The sequence below is a fragment of the Seriola aureovittata genome, chromosome 14 (genome assembly GCF_021018895.1).
Source record: "Seriola aureovittata isolate HTS-2021-v1 ecotype China chromosome 14, ASM2101889v1, whole genome shotgun sequence".
Classification (NCBI taxonomy): Eukaryota; Metazoa; Chordata; class Actinopteri; order Carangiformes; family Carangidae; genus Seriola; species Seriola aureovittata.
Genome location: NC_079377.1, coordinates 17,494,054 through 17,513,836, shown reverse-complemented (window position 1 = coordinate 17,513,836; position 19,783 = coordinate 17,494,054). Strand labels below are relative to the sequence as shown.

At 41.1% G+C, this 19,783-nt stretch overlaps 1 protein-coding gene across 1 annotated transcript in view; it reads left to right on the top strand.

Moving 5' to 3' along the window:
* Positions 1–19,783, top strand: part of LOC130181278 (ankyrin-3-like) — a 124,104-nt gene that overhangs the window by 6,236 nt on the left and 98,085 nt on the right. The gene's annotated exons all lie outside the window — the stretch shown is intronic.

Sequence of the window (19,783 nt, the reverse complement as noted above, 5' to 3'; positions counted from 1 at the left end):
GGACACACATATAACACACCAGAAAAATAAATTGAACCTGATTGATATTGGTATCAGGCCATCATATCCTGGGTGCAGCATAGAAAGGTAATGACTTATATAAAGCTGAACACATACACATGCACATGTGCTGTATCAGTTGGAGTGTGGAGGTGTGGATACGTGCACATGTGTACTCCCTCGGTAGCTCTATAAATGTATGCATGCATGTGTGTAGGTGGGTGTATTCCTGCAGCTTCTGTGTGGATGTGTGTTTGGGGAAGTAGGCGTTGGCGAGCCCGGGCACAGCTGCACGCCCTGGGGAGAGGGCAGAGGGATCAGCCTGTCAGAGCTCCATCACTTCTGATGAACTGTCTATGTTCCGCTCTCTCCACTGAGTGAGAGGGGGATGAGGTGAAAAAGAAGGAGAGTAGCCAGGGAAGAGAGGGATATGCACAGGAGAGAAGGAGGTGAAATAGAGAAGGCTAAAAAGAACGACTGAACACAGAGAAGTGTGAGTGAGGTGTGATGGAAAAGAAGGGGAGAAGGAAGTGTAAAGGAGGAGTGTTTCGCTCTCTTCACTCTGTAGCTCTGGAGCTCTCGCTTGATCTCCAGCTTGGTGTAGGGAAGGTTTAAGGGGCCAGTATGCTTCATTAGAAGTGCCTTTCAGATGATCAAACCCTTGCCCCTACATTTTTCCAATGTCAGAATTTGGGACATTGTGTCCAACGGTTTCTTTAACTTACCAAAACCAACAATCTGACATCACACCCACTTTACAAAGTGACTGTCCAGGAGTGTGGAGGTGAGAAAGATAACAGGGTTTCAACTCCTCCCTTAGGCTTTCTTTTTTCATTCTTTAGTCAAGAAGTGCCACACTATGAATGTCTTTCAGGAGAGTGTATGAAATGTGCAGCGTTATAACCACCTTGTGACCTTTGGGAACAGCTATAAATATTTTTGTCTACCAATGTGGTCAGAAGATACAGTACATCGTACAAACTTTACAAGCGTAACCTGGTCTTTATGAGGCCTGCGTGAATGAGTATCTTACTAGTTGACTGGCTAAAAGGCTGACCAGTTACTTCACTGATTTGCTGATGGCTTGCAGGTGTAATCACAAGTCAGCTTTCTGAATATAAACCTGATGCAGCTGTTGCCAGACAGAGACACATGCATTTATCCGCTCATGCAGGCTTTAGTTTGAATACAAGTATACAGTTCACAAAGAGAAACATGCACATACAGATTACAGAGCAGCTTTGGCCAACTAACAAGGCTGTTGAACCAGACCTAATGAAGAAAAAGGCCTAACAAGGGCTCGCCACTATTCACTCCATCCATGCACAAACCTCTTTCCTTACTCCCCAATCCATCAACGAAAGCAAGCAATTTGAGAAATGCCTTGGTGAGTTTTTTTTTTTTTTTTTTTTTTTTTAACGCCCTGTTGATGAGAATGAATCGATACCAGTGAGAGCTTGACGCAATTTAAAATGAGTCCTTTAAAAAATGGCTAGCGCATGTGTTGGTCTGATATCAGAATGCTTTTATCTATCAAACATGTGAAACTGTTCTGTAATCAAAACAAGGTCAGGCCTGAGTCTGAAAGTTTATTATCTTGAGTCCGGAATAATATTTTTGGCATGTATTTGTAATCATAATACAGAAAAAACATATTATTCATATGAATAAAATAGCTGATTCACTACCAAATTTGAATGCAAAAAAGCTCAATATTTTCCATCTTTGGCTGCCTGGTGACCCAGACTGGCGTTGCTTTGGGACGTCTACAATGTAATAATGTGTGCCTTCATATCCACTCTACTGGTATTTTCCTCTGCTGGCAGTCACTGCTGCCTGAACCCCTGCAACCTCTTCCGTTTCCCACAGCTTCGTCCGGAAGGCTCTTTACATCTTGCTCTGTCGTGCTTTTTCCATTCCTCTTCTTCTCTTTTCCTCTCTTCTTCAAAAGGCTGCACAGTACGAGTCAGTAATGAAAAACGAGTGAAAAAGACAGAGTCAAATAGAGAGTTCCACTGTCAGGTTTAGAAACCCCTTTTATCGAGTTTGGGATCCTCTTTAAGCCTCTCCTGGCTCAGTGTCGCCATAGCAACTGTTAAATGCAACAGAGCGGGATAACAAAAGCTTTTGTTCTGTAGAAAAAGCAATAACAGTGGTTTATGCTCACTGTGGTGTCTGCCGACCTTGTTGTGACCGCAGCACTGTCTTACCCTATTTCTCAATTATTTAACATCAGTGGCATTACTGAATGCCCGTATTCATGTATGAAAACTGACAAACACACTGTGCAAACAGACTAAAGTCACTGGTTTATTTATAGTCCATACCTAAATGAACCAAGTCACAGATGCACTGGCTGTTAATTGTCCTTCACAAACAATTATCACCACAGAAATGGATGCATGAGCTGTTAAGGCCAAGGTCACGATGCAGAGAATATAACATCCAGACTATTGTCTGAGAATTGACAAAGATCACACTATTCCCACACTAATTCCCACAGTAATGCTGAAGGGAAAAGACATCATGTGACCTAAATTCCTGTTTATCATATTGGATGTGCAGACTTATTGTGTTTATTCACAATAAATGCGTACAGCAAGCGGTGCGGTGGGTGAAAACAGTCTAGATGTCAGTTTCAGATTTCAGAACCGAACCCCCACCAGGACCTTAATTGTGCCTGTGACAGAAAATCCAGTGCTATTTGTAATTAAAATAACTTATTAAACACAATTTTACTAACTTAAATGGAGGGAAGGGGGGTCTCCGTCCCTCACTGTCCCTTTGGTTCTCAGGTGTTGTTTATTTGAGTCAGATGATGTATTGTTAGATCAGGAATACATCCACAGTGGAGCTAAGCCAGATGGCTCACCCCTGCTTCCTCCATGGGATGCAGAATGAAAGCTTGCTAGTGAATCAAATAGGTAAATGAAATGAAAGATGAACTTTGTAATCCCAGACAGAGGAGATGGCTGCAGTCTCTTTCAAACAGGCCATGTGTTAAGACCCTTGAGCTGGCTCTCAGCTTGAAGATGCACTTAACAGCAGCATCTGGCTTCCTCTGAAATTCAAAATGTCTGACAGATAACCTCAGAACTGAGGCTGTGTTTTGAGGTGTGGCGAGGACAGATTGCCAGTTTAGCACTATCCCTGCTAAACCGTTGCCAGAAAAACAGGTGAGGGAGACATCCTGGAGACATGTTCTCCTAAGCAATATTTTTTCAGTACCATTCATTGATGCTTTTTGACGAACACATAATTGCTGCCTGGATTATGTTCGGTGGGGACTATTGTCTTTGTACTGCACGGAAGTCAAAGGGAGGTGACTGGGATGGATGGTGGATATTGAAAGCAGAGCACTTTCCCTCAGGAGAGGATCCTGAGTCCCATGTGTGGTTAGGTTTAGGCACCCATTAAGCACTTTAGTTAAGGTTAAGGAAATATGATGGTTTCAGTTACATGTGTATAAAGTGTTTAAAGTCACTGTTGACTTTTTCAATATTAAGCCAACTAGAGTCTTTCCCTAACCTTAACCAAGTGCTAACATAACCGTAAAAGAGTTAAATTATGCTTTAATCAATATGGGCAGGTATTGTATTGCAAAGTAACTAGATTAAATCCAGTGTAATTGATCATATCTCTGATACTTTCAGTGTTAACATTTTGCAACTTGCAAAATACTTTAATTAGTGTTTCCTCATTATGTGGACAAAAACATAATCTTGGTGTGACTAAGAAAAATGATTTGCTATTGCAAACTGGTAATAAAACTGTGATTTCTAGAAGACAGAGTTGTCAGACAGGGTCAGAGAGGAGAAGTTTGTTAAAATTAATAACTGGAATTATGGAAGTGAGGTAAAAAGGTTCCTTTTATCCCAAAATATTGGGCCTTTGTTCTGTGCCTCTTGTCAAACACCTGCTCTGCTGTGAAAAGAGAATTTCCTTTTGGGGATCAATAAAACATTGGGTAACAATTGCTATTAAAACTCTTATGTGCATATCTGATTTTGCATGAACAGGATTTCCATCAGCCCTCAGCAGGGGTTCCACAATGTTGCATTTCCCTTATTCATGGTTTAATGGTTTTCCCCAGGCTGTCTGGTGGCTTTCTACAGGGCCAACCCGATGAGTGGGGTTTGTGAAACAGCACAGGGAAGATGCGGGGGTGGAGGGAGGTATGCCGTCTGCAACAACCATAAATGCACCTCTTTTTAAGATTTCACTTCAGGGATGACAGCAGCGTAATGTGAATCCCAAGGTACAGTAGCATTAGGGAAGAAAATTTGAAGTCATGAGTAGGTATGGAGAGGCAAGGCGGAGGATGATGATGGATGAGAGACAGGAGAAGAGTGGGAGAATCACATCTTTAAAAGAGAGCAAAGTGTAGGAAATCACGACAGGTGAAACACGGGGGATTATGAGCTGTTAAGCAAAGGAAAGAGTGGGAGGAGAGGAGCTGTAGGAGAAGTGCATGAGTATAAGGATGTATGCAAGTGAATGCTCACATGTGAACCTAAAATAAACCCCTACAGGCATGCATGAGATCCACATTCCCATGGGGCTTCAGTGACAGCGATGGCACTAGTTTTCTCTATCACAGTATTGCGTAACTCAAGAAATCATCCTGGTTTCAGTTTAAGAACAAAAATGTTCCCCTCATCTCTTCTCTCACACTGCCTTCCTCACTCCTTTCCACTCACAGTTACAGAGTGGAGGAGCCAGACAGATGGGATTTGCTTGCTATTGATATTGATAACTCAATTTCTGTTGCAGACAGACCAATGTGTTTTTGATTTGATGATATTCTATGCTCCCTGAGGGATGGAGTAAAAGGTGCCTGTCTGCTTGCTATTTATCTGTCCCTTCCATTTGACATTTTGGAATTTTTCTGAGCCAGTTACTTTGCATGAAACTTTAATCATTAATGATCAGGCAATCTCAGTCTTTATTGCCATGTTGAAAACCTGCAATGTTCGTCTTACTACATCCTCTATCCGACACACCATCCACCCCCCACATCATTGACTTTAATGAGGAGCTGGAAGTGGTAATATGTGTTCAGTCATTTTCCAAAACACCTGCTTTGCACAGCAACACACATCCCAGGGTGTTATTGCTGTTTGATTGAGGACCCACATTTATGATGTCCACTGAACAAACAACAGTTATGTAATGGCCCATTAAATGAAAAAGCCAGATGCCACTGGAATGGCTTTCACTGTCCAGGATCGTATGAAGCTATCTTATCACTTAAGTTGTTTCTCGATAAGGCTGAACACAGAATAAAGGTGCTGGAATATTTTTCTTAGACAACTTGGATAGTGATTTGATTGGAAGTGATACATGCTTCTTGTTAAATAACGAGCAGTAATTCCTGAGCAACTGTGTTGGCTTCAGGTCAATGTTAAGATCAGAGCAACTCTGTCTGTGAAGGTTAACAGACATATCAGCATTTTTGAAAAGCTCTGTTGACCCTACACGACACTGGGATTTTCTATTACAAATCTGGAGAACATTTTTTAAAACTTTAAAACATTCTCTGCGTTGGAAAGCACCAGTTTAGGATAGTTACCTGAAACATGGTGGAAACTATTGATTCTGAAATTGATCACTGATCGTGGCCGCAGTGCCGAGTGCCTTCTAGCCACAGTTGCCATTGTTGTATACACACACTGAACTGTGTTTACTGGGCTCGCAATAAGCTGAGGTGTGAGAGTAGCATTGCCCGAGGCTTAGATGAGGCATGTGGGAGTTGCACAGGGATAGCATGGTGATTTTCACAGTACAAACAGTGTATGTTGTGTTTTTCCATTCGCTGAGTGTGTAGATGTTTTTGAATGACCTAGTGGTTCTGCAGAAGGCTGGTGTGTGGATTGGTTTCTTTTAACAGTCACAGGGTTTCTCCTGCCCTGTGGTCATTGACAGCACACAAGATGTGACAACCTCCAGCTGTGAGGGTGTGAGTCTGCTAATGAGATACCCTCTGGACCTGTATGTGCGTGTGTGTCTGTTTGTATGTGTGGATGTGTTTGTTAATGGAACGACCTGAATAACAACATGGACATCTTACAAGAGGTTATAAAAAGATCATTCCACACAAAACGTGTGTGCAGATTTTATTATTTTAGTGGAATAACAAAGCAAATTGGTAAGTATAACTAAAAGGTAAATTCAGGGTTTATTACAGTTTAACTTTTCCTTTGAAGTTATTTCCTTAAACATAGTATTGTGTCTTACAAAGACAATTTTGAATGAATGAATTTGAACATACATACATATATTTATATATTTAAATCCAGTAACTGTATGTGATCATGCAGTTAAAATAGTCTCTGCTCTCATCAGTGTCTCCATACACATTCAGAGCATGCAGAGGGAGTGAAAATGAATTGCCCCCACTCTTAGTGATTTAATATGATTAATATAAGTAGGTAGAAAATAAAGGGAGGAAGGGAGGGCTAATGTGGTGGGATACAGCAGAGAGGATGTAAGGATGATATGATGGTGTCTAGGAGACAGCAGGGGAAAGAGGGAGGTAAGGGAGCAGAGAGGAGAGAGGAGGCCTGAGTCTTCACCCACTTGTGTCATGAATAAATCACTGCTGAGATCTCCTTGCTGTCCAGCATGGACCAGTATGCTTTCATAGTTATAGCTCATCCCAGATGGCCTGGTTTACCCACAGAGAATAAGCCAAGTCGTAATTTACCAGCTGGGGACTCTTTATGATTGCTTCATCCATCATCAATTACCCAGCAGAACTGAAGTCAAACACTTCCAAAGTATGCAGGGGACTTTAACAATGTGGACATCCCTGATATTGAATATTACCTGCATGAACAACAGACAAAAAATGTTAAAGGGAAGATGGATGAGACTGTCAAATATTAACAAATAACTCAGAGAAGTGGAGGGGGGGGTGAGCCAAGTAATAACCAACATGTATATGCAGGCGACTATATTAGAACATGTACCTGAACATTAAACATAAAATGTCCGTCTAAAAATCACTGCCCTCTTTAATACAGTCGCAGAGGAGGGTGTTATATAAAAGTGAGTGGGAAGACCAGATCAGCGCCAAAAGAAAAAAAAACTGAGTCAAAATTACTAAATGATGTAGTCTTGTCAGCTCAGTACAGTACTGCACACCCATACAGAAAGTAATGGAGTTGTAAGCGAACAAAGAGAAACCATTTCCTCCCCTCAGTGTCATTAAACAATGGAGACATCCTCTTCGCTGACCAAGACAGAGAGGGATTGAATGGTTCTGGAAAGACCCATGTTTCACTGTAGCTGTGATTAATAATGTTATTCGTCAGGGCTTGTGTGTCTGTATGCTTCTTTATTACAGATGCATGTAAAAGCATAGACACAAAGAAGAAGACAGAAAGTATAATAGCATAAGGTACAATTGAGAGCGAAAGATTAAATATCTGTTTTTCTCTGCCGACTAAAGCTTTTGTTTCTGGTAGTTACCACCATCATGGACCTTCAGGAGTCAAAATGTCATGTAAACATGTAATCAAGTATCACTCACTTAGGCCTCAAACCTCTGGAGTTCACTCGAACACGTGATTTTGTATTGATCAGTAACCACAGCTCCACAAACTCCCATGAGATTGCTTTTGTCATTCTGCCATAATAGTAATACAAGAAGAGTTTGTCAAACCAAAGACAGGTCAATAGCAAAGACACAAATCTCTCTGATATCTCTAATATTTCTTCTGTTCTATTGGCAGTGTTCAAGCTTCTTTGATGTACCGGTACTTCAGTTTAAACATAAAGGGACGAGATATTGATATTTGATATGTTATATGATTCAGTAACATTAAGCAGGATGTTCCTTCAAAAATATCATCTACGTTTTCCTCTTACAACTTTGATCTTGATATTAGCAAACTTGCATATTCACAAAAATAAATAGAATTTCAATGCAATTCTTTTTTATTCGGTAGGAGAAAGAAGTAGATGATGTGGGTTGAGGTTACAGGCTGTTTTATGCTTTTGTTTTTACTGTGTGTGTGAAATCATGTCAGAATACACTGGGAGGCTTTTTGGATGCATTGAAGTGTCAGGTTGTTTTTCTTTTGCTACATTTTCCAAACACGAGAAAGGCGCAAATAGATGACGCAAGTTGTTGACATGTCTCGTCTTATGTCTGTGTTATTTTTCCCATTTACATTTTAGTGTAATGACTTACACGGCATTCATTGCACCATCTGACGTGCGTGGCACAGATTGCAAACAAGTCTGTGTTACATGCAGTAAGCCTGTAGGATTGTTATCATCAAATGGCCCTCAGTCATGAACTTGTCTTGGACATGACTTACTGTACCTGACTATGAGCTGAATTTTAAAGCATCCACTTGAGCAACTGACTGGTGATGAATCTCCAGGGTTCCCCTTGTGCCCCACTTCATTCGTCCAGATGGCAAAAAATGTTAAAAATGTATTTGTTACCCAAGGAAGTGTGGCCAGAAAGACATTTAAAGCTGCATATTTTAATTACCCACATATCTTCTATCAGGTGATCTCTGAGGAGTGTCGTCTTCCAGATTACTATCTGCTGCAAAGCTGCATTGCTGGAAGCTTGTGTTTAATTTAATAACATCGGCGCCCAGATAGTTCTCTGATTAGCATCATTGTAATAATGGCTCTGTACAAGGGATTCTGTGTGTGCTTAAACTTCCAATACATTTCATAGAAAATATTATTTCCTAAGTGAGACTGGCAGCTAATTGTCTGCTTTACCAGCAGAGTCACAGTTAGAATTGGATAAAGACAGCATTAGTATTGACCCTACATGGGCCTGTGATTGGCTAATGCGCTGAGAGCTGAAGATCTGTGACTGACAGTGTGGTAGACGGAGGCAAATGAAGTTAACGTGACTTCTGCAACACTTTTGAAATCAGCTAAATGGGTTTATGCTCAAGAGCAGTTGAACTGTTTGGGTCTGAAAAATCACAGCAAACAAGAAAAGGAAAAGCCAGAAGCATGTGAGGCCAAGGCAAGAAGTTGCCCTTTTAGTGGCTCTGTTGGAAGAAATATCCATATAACTTTGTAGTTAGATTAGCTTAGCTTGAAGAGTGTTTCATGTGAAATTCTGAAGGGATTTTCTCCAGTGTCATCTGGGATGAGATTGGAGAGGAGGAATGATCTACATTCTGCAGTGGGGCTTTACCTTATTATTACATCTATAATACGAGCTAATTGGAGCTGTCAAGCTTCTGATAATCTGTATTAGAGTGTGCTATTCAAAAAGGGACTGCACAACCTCAACACTTCTAAGAGATGATTAGGGAGTGAGTGTGTGTGAATACGAGAGGCAGAAAGAAGAAAAGAAAATCATGCAGCTAGTGAGTGAAAAGGCCAAGCCCAGCAGCGGTTTGTCTGACAGAGAATGTAATGAAATTGATTGGTAATTCAAGAATTCTCCTCTGCTATTCATCTTGCGTTTGAACATTTTTGAAAGCTACAATTTTTCTGCGTAAAAAAAAAAACCCACCAAGACCAATGATGACAGCCTGCGGCTCTATGCCCAAACAATAGAAAAGTCTTGTGATGTTGTTGATGTCTTTAAGTAGAAGTATCTTAAAATGATCTTAAAGTCACATGAGTTACTTTGTGACACTGTACAAACTTCCTTCGATCAATTTATACATCCATCCATCCGTCCATGTTCATCTGCCTCTCAAACCAAAGCAGAACCTTCCAGCTTCAGGCATTCACACTCTCTGGCTCAGTGCAATAAAACATTATCCACTGTCTGACCTCCTTTTCTCCTCACAGTCGCTGCCTCCTGGTGCACCACTCTCTCTCTTTTTCTGTCACTGTCTTCTTTCATTTTTATTCTCTCTTCTGTTTCCTCCCTTACTGTCAGCCTGCCTGTTTTCTCACAGCTGCCTCAGAGTGATGGTGAGTTACTGTGAAAACCTGAAGGAGGGTAGAATTTTTGACCAAGAAGCCTAGTAACACACACACACACACACACACACACACACAGCCTCAAGATCAAAGCTCACATCGCTCTCTGCCTGCCGACAAGCCAGATCACCGGGCAGCCCAGGATAGAGAGAGAAGTACAAGGTGTGGAGAGCATGAGGTTGGAGACAGAATGTAAAACATACAGATCACTGTTGAAATGTTCTTATCTTTGTATGTCTGGGCTTCACCACAGTATGTACATATGTGCTTGTCTGTGCTTGACGAAGCTGTACAGGAAAAGTATGTGTGTAATGCTGAGTCTTATCTCTTATTCCTCCTTTGGCACAGCCAACGGCCACTCAGCCCAGCATGTGGCATCTGGAACCTGCCTGCCAGCCAGCACACTCTAACAAGGCCCCCAGAGTGTGTGTGCGTGGTGTGTTTGTTACTGTACGTGTATGATGTAAAAAATGTCCATATGGGCTGCAAATGTGCACTTCTACAGTTTCTGCTGTTGTACTGCTGTATGTTGATTCTGACATACAACATTAGCATTAGCACTGATACAGGTCAGACGAAGAGGATGGTGTTTCTTGCTGTTGATGAGGAAAGACCTCAGTCTCTCTCTCTCTCTCTCTCTCTCTCTCTCTCTCTCTCTCTCTCTCTCTCTCTCTCTCTCTCTCTCTCTCTCTCTCTCTCTCTCTCTCTCTCTCTCTCTCTCTCTCTCTCTCTCTCTCTCTCTCTCTCTCTCTCTCCGTCTGTGCCCCTGGCTCAGTCACTCACCTCCTCTGTCTGGGTCAGCCCCTGATACTGATCATCTGCTCACTTTCAGAACATTTATCACTGTATATCTCTGCAGCTGCAACAGTATATGACTGCATGAAACAAAGCCTATTACTGAATAAATTAGCAAATATGTTTGAACTAGTAATGATGCGGTTTAAAAATACTTTATCAACGTGGCCAACTGTTTGTTGTCTATCTGGCTAAAAAAGATAAAAAAATGCACAGTTTAATCTGATGCATTTAAACCAGGGATGGGTGCCCTTCCTTTGGTTTTTGCAGAGCAGCCACTGTTTGCATGTGTTTGACAGCAAAAGCCATTTCCCACTTTTGTGACTGCAAAGTTTAACAAACACTGTCTTAGTGTGTTTATAACAGTTTACAGATGCTCTTTGTGGAAGCATAACAGTTTCTTTATGGGAACTAAAACAGTTATAAGCACTGAGTCATCACCAGACTATGTGCATATCCTGGTTTGAAGAAAAAAAAAAAAGAAAAAAATTATTTTCCCAGCTAAGCCAAAATGTGCTTAAACACGCAATAATATCAGCCATCCTTTCAAGAAGAATCTGCTGGGTTAGATATGGATTAAAATGACTGGCAGCACAGCCCTATGGTGGTTAAATATGACAGATGCCGTTGGGTCTGACATATTTTGTTTTTTGTTTTTAAAGCACAAGTATAGCAGCCAAACAGTGAAAGACAAGCGGCATCAGGTGTGCAGTGAGATGGCCTACTCTGAAATTATAGCATATAAACAACACTTTGATTCCAGGGGGTGTGAAAACGTCTGGACTGGAGTCTGTGAAATGCCAGTAGCAGGACGCATGTTTTTCTCTTCCCTTGCGATGGTCTATTCGCGGCTCCTGTGTGCCCGAACATTCCTGTCCTTGTTTCCATGGAGACCAACAGAGGTGCGGAGATCCTGAAGCCCTTCTGTGGTCACTGGCTTTGTCATATGTACTGCCAGCCGCCGCCACTTACCTTTTAATAGCCCCTCACAGCCGGACACAAATTGTGCAAAGGCACAATTTCTTGACATTGCTAATTAGAAGGAACAGGTGTTTGTACCAGTTATAGACCCACATCCAGGACCATTACTCATCATTTTAGAACATCTAAAATATCAGATATTATTCTTTCACTCAGATAAATGAATCAGTCCCAATCTGTCACTTTCGGACAACTTCAAATGTGTTGGTTTCAGACAGGAAGTCACCTCAAAAATTAGGCCTGTACAAATTATTCCAATAGAAATTCCCACTAGCAGGCACAGCTTAATGCTCCTGCTCTACACTCAACCCTCATTTTGATCTGAATTATGACACTAATACTCCGTTTCTATCCTTCCTGTTGTTCTCTTACACAATGGCATTGACCCACTCTATTGTCTGTGTGTCTGTGTCCTCCTTTTCAGTGCTGAGAGGCTCATTTGTTGATCTCCTAACTAGATTAGCACTTGTCTGATTAACTGCCTGTAACCCCTACTGCTGCTTGTAGCTGAAGTGGGTTGGGCAGGGCTTTATACACATTCTCACTGTACTGTCTCTAGTCGGTTCATGGCCTTCGATACACTTTCCCTCTTTGCACCTGGCGCACTTGCAGACAATGTCAGAGACAGTCAGGATTAACTGAAGATGCGAAGGGTTGAAAGGGTGAGTTTAAAAGCACAGTCACATGGACTTGTATGTTTTTTACATGTCACTACTCGTCTGTATGAGCGCTCCCACAGAGTGGCTAACATTTGGCTAATATGGCTGTGGTTTAGCTAAATAAATTACACTGGTAACTTTTTTATCTCCGAGTTGGATAAGTCAGTATGAATCTAAGAAAAAGTGAGGTCAAGTTAGGCAGGATACATGTAGCTTTCCTTTGCCACTAACTTGATAGCAAATATGGTGAAACACTATTGCAATAACTGATCTAGTTTACCAATATGTATATTTTTGATAGTAAGATAGTAAAAGTGCATTGTCACCGTCATTCTCTCTTTGTTACATTCTCATTTTAAGCCCTCTTGGTGCCATATGTCTATGGATGGAAATATTTGTCTGTTGGTCAATTTCTTTGTCAACCGCAAATTTTGTACAGACATTCATGTTCCCCAGAGGATGAATTCTTCACATTCTTCTCACTTCTCACTTTCTCACCTGACTTTGTCTCTCAAACCACCCCGAAATTCATATTTGTGGTTTTGTTTGAAATGTCTCACCAACAATTGAATGGATTACCATGCAATTTGGGGCACACTTTTGTCCAATACCTTAGTTTACAACTAAAAACTACTGTTTAGAGCTAATTGACAAGTGTTTACTGAAGCTCACCAAAGTAAGACAGTGAACAAGGTAACCATTATACCTACTGAATATCTGAATGTATGTGTTGTCATTGTTGATTGTTACCTTAAGCTCTAAACATACGGAGCTGCTAGCATAGCTGTACACTGTTCTTGAAGCAACATACAGTCAGTGTAGATTTACTAGGCTTCAAAGACTTCACCATTGTTCCTAATTAGCATTTATAAATGGTAAGTCTGATTGAATTCCAATTTTTGAGTCATTTTCCCAGTGTTACATTACATTAACCTTTTAAGGCGTAGATTGATAGATCCTGGCCTAAGGGACTTCCTGCTTCTCGTTTGACCCATCACCTTTTCATCCTGGCCCCTGGCTGAGTTGCTATGACAGGTTGAACTCTAAGGACGAGAAGGTGAGGACAAGATATGAAGGGGTTGAGGAAGGCGAGGCACAGTGGGGTTTTGAGACAGAAAGATACACGCATGGCTGAACAAATTTTGCCTCGAAGTGCTGAAGTTGGGGTGACAGCCATCGTGTGGGGACCAGGGACAATGGGCTGAGGGACCATTGTGTGTATGTCTGTGTATGGCCTATGCAGCAATACTCCCCATGTTATCCAATCACTCAGGCCGTTGGCTGGAGTGACATTTCAGGAAATTTCCACTGATGTGGGACTGGGGCCCCAGCTGTCAAGATGGAGCAGCAGGGAGGGGTTTGGTGGGGTGAAATGAGTAGGAGAGAGAGCGCAGTAGAAGAGTGTTGGATGTCGCTTATCAGACTTGGCAAGATCTTGCAGCTTTATGGCTTATGGGGGGAGAACATTGATAAGTTCTCTCTCCTCCTTTCTTTCTCGGTCTCCATGTGTTATTGCTTTCAGAGATAGAGCGAATGATAGCCTCTTTGTGATGTTGGCAGCATAATTGAAAGACATTGGTTTTGTTTTCTGAGCCACCTAAGATGAGATAAATGATGCTTTCAGCTCCACAATTATGAAACTACATCAGCACACTGAATATAGATGGATTTCTGGTCAGGAGAGAGAGTTTGTGTTTGAGTACTCTAAGTGGTCACATCAGCATTTCAGTAAATATTGTTTACAGTTTATTGTTTACCGTTTTACTCTTCCTGAAGTGTTCCACTGACTTATTTAAGATAGTTTTCAAGCTGTTGTATGTGATATACTTGTCTAAACATTTAGTTATACTTTTCCTTATACATTTTTTCTCATATGTTATTAGTGTGCATGCATGTTAGAGGGCACTACATGGGATGAACTTTGTAATATGTGTGAGTTAGTGAGAGGACTTGACATTTACACCACTGCGATCTTGCCCTACCCTGTGCCCGGGATCCAAACCATCCAGTCTGTTTGAGCGTGGTGATCATTGCTAAGGTGTGAGAAAGATGAGGTGATAGGATGCTTGTGACCCAGACATATACAGTATATATGCTTGCACATGTAGTCTACTGAGTATGCTGATCTGCTCTCACTGTGCAAACACAATTAGCTGATTTGCATCCAATTAAAACTTCAATAAACTCTATTTGTAACCTTTCCATGCTCTTTCATTTCCAGATACCATATCAGACGGCATTTCGACCTTTTGGCAAAGCTAATATGAGAAATGGAATGAGCTAAGCGTAGTAGCGCTACATTTCCATTATCAAGAGTCGGTCACACGCAGCAGCTGTCTGGATGGCTAGAACCTCTGGCCGACATTCGGCCTCTTCTCTCCAGTGACGGAAAATGAAGCCTGCATGTGACCAAACGTCCGAGCTGTTACTTTTACTAGGCCAGAGGGTACTACTGGAAACCTCAGGCTTAATTTCAGTTGGTAGGTCTTATTCCCCTCTGCACTCTACATGTGTATGTTTTGATAGGAAACATATCCGAGAAGTATCTCTGGTCACAGAGAGCATTGGAAATAGAAATGTTTGAAAACACAATTTTGGCTGGCTGGAATTTGTCTACATTGATTTGGGGGCAGACAAACTTTTCACAGAAGATTCTGTCTGCTCGACTTTTCCCCAAATGTTCATTCAACCTGTCTTGCATGAGTGACAAAACAAAATAATCAATAGCACTGAGAACTGATCATAGTGAGTGTTCATGTCCCCTTGATTTGAGGATACTGCTCAAAATAGAGAAAGGTGCATTGATCTTAAAGTTGGTTATATGGCTTTATTTTATTGATTATTCCTCTGACATGAATCTTATTGCTAAAACTGATATTCATTGAAAATGATTGACGGTCTTTACATGTTCACTCAACATTATCTTGTTAGATATACTTGTACTGTACATTTGCCAATAAGCCTTAAGGTGTACTGGCGCAACATTTAGAGACGTAGATAGACTTATGTCTTATACTGAATACATTTGAGTGATGGGTGTATAAATGACTTTTATGAGTTTCACTTTTATGGTAAATATCTCCAGGCTCAAAAAATACAGCCTGCAAATGCTCAGGTGGCAGTTGACCTTTCTTCTGTGAAGAAAAGCAATAGCATATGAGTGTGTAAGTGTGTGTAAATGGATTTGTCTGTGCTTAGATGTGTGTGTACTCACACAGTAACACAGGACTTTGGGGTTTAGTGGGTCCGGTAGCACTTTCCAGCTGGTTGCTTTGATACTTTGATATGGGGCCGGTGTACTGTGCGAGAGTGAGCGAGACTCCCCAGACACAGTGCTTCTTGGCACATCTCTATGATCCCATCATGACGGGGAAACTCGACACTGGGGAGGATATTCCACTGCCCAGCAGCTCAGGGAGAGTAACAGGGCTGCACAAACACGCAGCTCCTGCAATTCCAGTAACAGGGTCTGATGAGGTTATGCTTGCACAAGCACACCGCTTCACACACTCCTGCACTTTGTCACTCATATACAGTACAGAGTCCTCGTTGAAGTATGCAAAACTACGTATATACACCTATATAGAATATATATATATATATATATATATATATATATCGCAATATATATACCCCCACATACGATATATGTATATATAATATTACACATACATGCACACACCCCCACCGTAGGACTGCACGAATGAACACCCCCCATTTCTGAGCGGGCAGTGAGATGATTGGCACAGAGAAAGCATTACACCAGCACATTCAGGCATATGGCATGTGGACCCACTGATGGGCACACACATATGGTGCTGGTGGCTTCTGCTGCTTCGCATGGGAGGAAGGCAGTGTGCTTGCCTTTGATCAGACTCCAAATCACAGAGCACAGCACACAGAGTACAGCCTAAAAATCCCAAACTGTTTGGGTTGCATCATTTTGTCTCATTATTTGAAAAAAAAAAAAACAAAAAAAAAAATACAATTCCTCCTATAGCTCCCTTCAGTTTTTGTGAATTTGCAGTCACAGGATTTATATAAAAAAAAATTAACCAAGTACTGCACTTTTTCATAATTCAGTATTATGCGCAATTTTATTATATAATTTGCCTTTTTCATGTACAAAATGTACAGTTGTCTCATGGAAGAGGGAGTCCATGGGTTGCGAACCTATACACTTATGAAGACACCAGCAATTTGTGTCAAACTTTTTTTTTGTTTTCCAAACACAAACAAACATTTTAATTGACTTAAATTTTGAATTGAAGAATTTCTCAATTTATCAATCTAATATTTCAGATACAATAGATAGTTCACCTATAATGCCAAAACTACCGACACCTTTTCTGAACTATATTTGCATGCACTGACTTCAACATTATGTGAGTAAGTGTTATGTTTATGCAGAAAACTGTTGCCGTTCTCAGTCTGTTAACATCCTCCTAATTCCCACGTCAGCAAAATCAACCTACAGTTACCATGGCAACTTTTGTTTTCTTGATGGGTCCTGTGTGTGAAGTTCCTGGAATATCCCACCACCTCGCCCACCAGAGAGTAACTGTTCAGGGACTACATTGTCAGAGAAAACAGTTGCCATGGTGACGAGCCATATCCTGAGAAGTTGATGCTGAATCTGGTGTCTGTGATTGGCTGAAGTGACAAGGTCATGACCTGTGAGGCCTCCATATCCAGTCATCAACAGGTTGTCTACTCACCTGTCTCTCTTTCTCTTTACTGTTTCTCACCATCACCATAAATCTCCCCTTTATTTGTCTTGTGTTGTGTTGTTTTCTTTCCTTTAGCCATTCCCCTCCATTACACTCAGGATATCAAAGTAAAAGCCACCACAGATTTTTGCTTTATGTTTTCAATTAAAAAGCACTCAGGCTGCCTCGTAATGGTTACCATCAGGAAATGGTGTTTTATTAATGTCCAAATTGAACTTCCTCCTCAGCCCACAGATATAATTATTCTGTCCACAACAAATTACATAACTGGACTTACTGTAAACCAGCAGTGAAGTATTGAGAACGAAGAGGTGCATTTAATAGAGAAGTGCACAGGAGAACAATATATATCACAATGCATCACTTTTAAATAATTTCCCTACAGAGCTTAGACACGGCCAGCACCAAGATGACCAATTCTGTTTCTCACTCTTCTGTACAACATATTGCCTATTTTTCAAAGCCTTGGTGAAATGGCTTATTGCAGTACGGTATGCTGATATAAAACAGGAGGACACCGGGTGTGATTGTGCGAGGCCATGTATTACTGTTGCCAACAGACCGTGAAATTGTTTATTCTCGTGCTGCCATTTCTGTGTAAAACGGAAAAGGGATCACTTTCAGTCACTGCACCGCCGTCCCAGTTAGGCCACCACTTTCAGCCAAGAAATTAACTCCCCATTGTTTATCGGAAATTCTTAATCAACAGGCAACTGTGTTTGTTCTTGTTATTATTTGGATAAGTCACTGAAGTCATCGCAATAGCCTGGAGATATTGTCAGAAAGAAAAAGCTTCAGCCTATTAAAATGATTGATTATATTTCTCCTAGTCCTCATATTGACTTAGGTTTGTTCCACAAGACTAGTTTCATGGTGAAAAGACAGATGATGGAATATAGATGTGAGCAGTTTTTCTAGTATCTGCACATTGTTATCAGGTTAAACAAATATTTTCTTGGGTTGTTCAGAATGAAAACATTGGAGTTTGTGCTTGCAAGAGGTTTCTGAGTTGTAAATATGATTGCTTTGCTTCCACCACACACTGGTTTTAAAATGCTTGAAAATGTGGCTAATGTTTGAGAATTGTGGCTCGGTAACGTCAGGTGAAACCTGGCGACCCTAGCTCATAGAAACATAAATCCACTCTCTTTTGTTTCAAATGTAAATCCTACTTCCCCCAGTGGTTTATCCTGGGGTAACCTGCTGTTCTACATCAGCTTCTTTCATCTTTTTTTTTTTTTTTTTGTGGTGGTGATGTGAAGCATGTTTATAACATACAGCAGTGGGCAGCAGATACACTGCATGCTCCACTGTTAACCCTGCATGACTCATATTTTTTTTAAAACATGCTTTGATGTTCGAGCTGATGGAAATTGTAGCTCTGTAGCTCTTGTAGTCTCTGTGGAGGGTGAAATCAGGACTTGTTTTTAATCGCACTTATCGTCTCATTTCGCATTGTGACGACATTTTCAGTAACACAAAGAATTTTACTATTGATTAATTCATTTAATTGCTTCAATATGACCCACATAATCTCTTTTTGTGAGCGTAAACAGTGTCTAACTCCCAGTCATCTTTCTGTCTGCCTCTAACTGCATATGAAAAAAAATAACCATTCAGTGTAAAGCACTTCTGTTCAGCAAATTGAAAAGAACATACCTCCCCCTACAGTCAGTCAACCTTTTAAGACCCCACCTCAAATACTAAAGTACACACTGCCTGCGTGTGTGTGTGTTTGTCTGTGTCTCTATATGTGTGCATATGTGTGTCAGTGTGCTTATCTTCTCCACCATGAATGTCTGTCTGCCCCTCAGTGGGGAAACCATGGAAGGGCATTTTGGTCTGGTTTGAAGGGGGCTGCTTGGTCGTGACACACATTTAGGTAGGTTACTGGTAGCTAAGTGGGTTAAAGCGCATGTCTCAGGGTACGTCTTGCTTATCTCGAGGGGAGACATTAAAATCATTTAGATGATGGAGTAGAGGAACAAAGGGGATAAATAATGTGTGTGTGACTCAGTTTGTGTGTTTGTTCTAGCCAGAGCGGACATGTAAATGATGATGATAGTAAAAAAAACACTCACGAAAACAACAACCGTTTATTGCCTTCAGCTGTGGCCTTAATGTTCCGGCTGCAAACACCCTTCAACACTGTCTGATTCTATGTGGCTGGCAGAGCTACAGAGGAATTTAATATGATTTGATACTTGATGATTCATTTGTTTTCATCTATGTTTTCTTTACTGCATAGCCTGAATTGATTTTTAACTGTCTCTAGACTGTTTCTGCCCTCTTGCATTTCACCTCACCTCTCTTGTAGGAAATTACTCCATCCAGATTTTGCTCTCACCTCCATTCTCAGCCTTTTTCTATTTGAATACTGTGGTCTTCTGATATATTTCAAACTCAGTTCCCTCTTTCAAAGCCCACTTCCTCTTCTCACCGCATCCCCCCATATTGATGCATTAGCCCCTAGGGCAAGTGTAGGGGGCATTCTCTGTAGGTGGATCTGTTTCCTGTCAGTCCAACCACTTGCTATATGACCTTGCACCTTTCATACTCTTCTTTCTTCTTCCTCAAGGCGTTTCTAATCCAGTCAGAGCTTACAAAGATTTCTTCACACATGGAGAGCAGCAGTGAGGGGAAAGGATGAGATTCATAATGTATAATGCTTTAACTCACAGATGGGTCCGTCCTGGT